This window comes from Octopus sinensis, linkage group LG28 (genome assembly GCF_006345805.1).
Source record: "Octopus sinensis linkage group LG28, ASM634580v1, whole genome shotgun sequence".
Lineage (NCBI taxonomy): Eukaryota > Metazoa > Mollusca > Cephalopoda > Octopoda > Octopodidae > Octopus > Octopus sinensis.
The window spans coordinates 4,133,096-4,137,808 of NC_043024.1; positions in this window are offsets into that span (position 1 = coordinate 4,133,096).

A 4,713-nucleotide genomic window follows, 5' to 3' on the forward strand; every position below is an offset into this window, starting at 1 on the left:
CTGGCAGTGTTTCTACAGCTGGATGCCCTTCCTAATGCCAACCACTCCAAGAGTGTAGTGGGTGCCTTTTACATGCCACCGGCACAGGTACCAGGCGAGGCTGGCAACGGCCACGATCAGTTGGTGCTTTTTACGTGCCACCGGCACAGGTGCCAGACGAGGCTGGCAACAGCCACAATCAGTTGGTGCTTTTTACGTGCCACCGGCACAGGTACCAGGCGAGGCTGGCAACGGCCACGATCAGTTGGTGCTTTTTACGTGCCACCGGCACAGGTATCACAACTACAATTTCCATTTGATTTTTTGATTATAAAGAAATATGTCTCAGAGTTAATTCTTTTTTTAATTCATTTTTTGTACTCTAAAATTGTGTCTGTTATGAGAAGGCAAAAGAATTCCTTTAACCAAAAGATTCTGTAATCAAGAAGGGAAAAGAAAACTATTGTGAAATATGTTAGATAGTTGGGCAACGATCTCCTTCCAGAGACCCAAACCAACTTAAGTCTTGTGAGTGGATTTGGTTTGCAGAACCTGAGAGAAGCCCATTTCATCATCATCATCATCTTTTAACATCCATTTTCCCTACTGAAATGGGTTGCATGGTTTGACAGCAGTTGACCAACTGGAGGGCTCCTGTCGTCTGTTCTGGCAGGGTTTCTACGGCTGGATGCCCTTCCTAATGCCAGCCACTTTGCAGAGTGTACTGGGGGGCTTTTTCATGGCACCAGCAAAGGTGCTTTTTTTTATGGGGCACTGGTATGAGTGCTTTGTCCCCTTGTCTTGATGTTACAGGAAAGTGATAAACAAGCATCAGTGTCGCAGAAGCACTGTCACTCATTTTCAGACGAGGAAAAATGTTACCTTGCTTTTATTGAAGGAAAGGTTGATGACAGGAAAGGCATCAAGTCACAGAAAATCTGCCTCAAAGACACACATACACACATATATATATATATATATATATATATATATATAGGCGCAGGAGTGGCTGTGTGGTAAGTAGCTTGTCTACCAACCACATGGTTCCGGGTTCAGTTCCACTGCGTGGCACCTTGGGCAAGTGTCTTCTACTATAGCCTCGGGCCGACCAGGGCCTTGTGAGTGGATTTGGTAGACGGAAACTGAAAGAAGCCCATCGTATATATATATATATATGTGTGTATGCGTTTGTGTGTCTGTGTTTGTCCCCCTAGCATTGCTTGACAACCGATGCTGGTGTGTTTACGTCCCTGTTACTTAGCGGTTCGGCAAAAGAGACCGATAGAATAAGTACTGGGCTTACAAAAGAATAAGTCCGGGGGTCGAGTTGCTCGATTAAAGGTGGTGCTCCAGCATGGCCGCAGTCAAATGACTGAAACAAGTAAAAGAGTATACACACACACACCCACCCACAAAATATGGGGGTTTAGTTCACAGGTGATCTAAATGACTAGGTATGCTGGGTAAGGGCTCCAAGGTCATACAGTTTCCATCTACCAAATCCACTCACAAGGTTTTGGTCGACCCGAGGCTATAGTAGAAGACACTTGCCCAAGGTACCATGCAGTGGCACTGAACTCAGAACCATGTGGTTAACAGGAAGCAATTTTCTTACCATACAGCCATGCCTGTGCCTATGAAAAGTAAACAAGTCATCCTTTTGGGTTCAGTTAAATAAGTACCAGTTATGCACTGGGCTAGATATCCCTCTCTCTCTCTCGTTCGGAGAGGCACTGAGCAGCTATACGCACACATACACACACGGCAGTAACTTCCACCTACCGAATTCCATCACAAAGCTTCGGTCGACTCAGGGCTATAGCGGAAGACACCTACCCAAAGTACCACGCAGTGGGACTGAACCTGAAACCATGTAGTTAGAAAGCAAGCTCCCTAACCACACAGCCATGCCCAATTGAATTAATCCATTTGTCTGTCCTTGTTTGTCCTCTCTGTGTTTAGCCCCTTTTAGGGCAGTAAAGAAATAAGAAGAATCTGTTGTAACACTTTTGCTGCGGTGTATGGGTCTTCTTGATTATGGCCAAGTGCCAGGTATCTCAGTCCTTTATCATCTCACCTGAAAGGTTCAGCTTCTGGAGGTCATTCTTCAGTATGTAATTTATTCCAAAGTATTCACATTTCTGTGCAAATAAAATTTTATCTGATCAAAATCTTACAAAATTTCAATTAAAATCATTTGGAACTTACAGGAAAGTGAAAGGTTAATTCAAAGTCAAAAATTGTTTGAAACCTGGAAGGTAAGAAGATAAAAATAAGATAAGTTTTTGGGAAGCTGTTTCAGGTATTGGGTTTGAGAAAAACACAGCTTGAATTAATTATTTTCATCCATCCATCTCATCCCTCTATTTCTGAGAGGCTTGTGGGTTCAGTGTTTTCCATTGGGTCCTATAAAAGAAACTGTAATTCTGGATTCTCAGGCATGGTCAGTTGAGAATATGGAAATTATCCAACCGTCTTGCTTTTGGTCTACCTCTGGGTCTCCTGTTGATTGGCTCAATTTGAAGAATCTGCCTTGTAATTCTTTCCTGCTACCCTGAAATCACCTGTCCATATTTACCAGAGATGTGATTTCCCAATGCAGTGTTACTATTTAATATTTGTAAAAGCGACAAGCTGGCAGAAACGTTAGCACACCAGGCGAAATGCTTAGCGGTATTTCGTCTGCCACTACTTTCTGAGTTCAAATTCCGCCGAGGTTAACTTTGCCTTTCATCCTTTCGGGGTCGATTAAATAAGTACCAGTTATGCACTGGGGTCAATGTAATTGACTTAATCCATTTGTCTGTCCTTGTTTGTCCTCTCTGTGTTTAGCCCCTTGTGGGTAGTAAAGAAATAGGTATTTCCTCTGTCTTTACATTCTGAGTTCAAATTCCACCGAGGTCGACTTTACCTTTCATCCTTTCAGGGGTCGATAAATTAAGAACCAGCTGCGTACTGGGGTCAATCTAATTGACTTGCCCCCTCTCTCAAAATTTCAGGCCTTGTGCCTAGAGTAGAAAAGATCGCCTCGGAAGTAATTAGTAACATATCTACATCCTTCCACAAAACAGTTTAGAGTCAACTACACCTAATTAGCGAAATAAGTGATTACTTAAAGTTCTGTAAACCATTATTTCGATATACAATGTGATAAGAGTACAAACGGTACATTTAAGTCGCACCCCTAATTTTGTGTTAAATCTTGGAGTAACTTTTTGTCCCTTCATATCCAAACTTTACTCCAAATCGTACCTCGTTTTTTAAAATTTAAAGTCAATTATAAAATAGTGTGATTTAAACGCGAGTAAATATGGTAACTATTGTTAAAATGAAATCAATTTAGAATTATTGTTCATAAATGTAATAGTTTTTCTTATAAAGCTTAAAAGATCGTTACGGAGATGTACTTGCATAGCAAGTGACCAGATCTGAGATCGTGTGCTGGAACGAAAACAATTGCAGCGTGGAAAGTGTTTATAAGCCATTTAAGAAACACAGGAAATTCGTTAGATTCACTTCAACATTTAAATTTAATTTGCCAAAATATTTTCGTCGCTTTCAGACCTGTTCACTGACAAAACTTAGAGATGCAGCACAGAATTTTGTCAGAGAAGAGGTCGCGGTCTGAAAGTGACGAAAATATTTTGGCAAATTAAATTTAAATGTTGAAGTGAATCTAACGGTTTCTGTGTGTTTCTTAAATCTCTCTCTATATAAACGGCAGTTTGTCTGTCTGTGTATCTGTGTGTCTGTCAGGTTGTACCCTCACCCTGACCACGGCTTTCAACCGATTCTGATGAAACTTGACACACACATAGTCCAATGTCATAATTCAAAACTAACGCAGCGAAAATTTTGAAAAGTTCCCCCAGTTCTGATAAAAATCGATAAATTCGACATGGGGTCGAGAATCAGAAACACAAACCACAGACCGTCTAGGGGACGCAACTCGACCTTTTTAACTCTCAAAAAAAAAATTACCATAATTTTTTTTCCATTTTTTGGCTATAACTCTCTAAAAATGCTTTATAGTTATTTCCCTTACAAACCCGAGCAACGCCGGGCGATACTGCTAGTGGCTTATAAAAACCTTCCACGCAGCAATTGTTAAAAGATAGAATAAAAGTTTTATACGAAATTATATTTTCTAAAGGTGGCTCTGTGTGTGTGTGTGTAAAAGAGAAGAGACAAAAATATAAAGTTTTCAAAATATTTGCTTATAATTTGCACATTTGGAATATCGGCAATCTTTCGTCTCTAGTAGACCTTTCCGTCGATTTCCGTAAAAAACTTCTTTTTTTTTACATATGGGCTTGCGGGAACTTTTGAAGTAATGAGAGCGAAAGAGACTAAGAGAAAGCGATTGTATGACGAGGGAAGTTCTTTTGAAGTTACCGTGCATGGGCAATCTTTCGTCTCAAGTAGACCTTTCCGTCGATTTCCGTAAAAAAATTTTTTTTTTTACATATGGGCTTGCGGGAACTTTTGAAGTAATGAGAGCGAAAGAGACTAAGAGAAAGCGATTGTATGACGAGGGAAGTTCTTTTGAAGTTACCGTGCATGTGAAGCATTGATGTACATGTGTGTGTGTGTGTTTGATGGGGTGTGGGAGACAGACAGTATGTTGTGTAAGTGAAGTGCTTCTGTTAGTGTGTGTGAAGAGACAGAGAGAGTAATGTGTGAAAGAAAGAGATAACTGAAATTTTTTACTCGGTGTATGTGTATATGTATGTA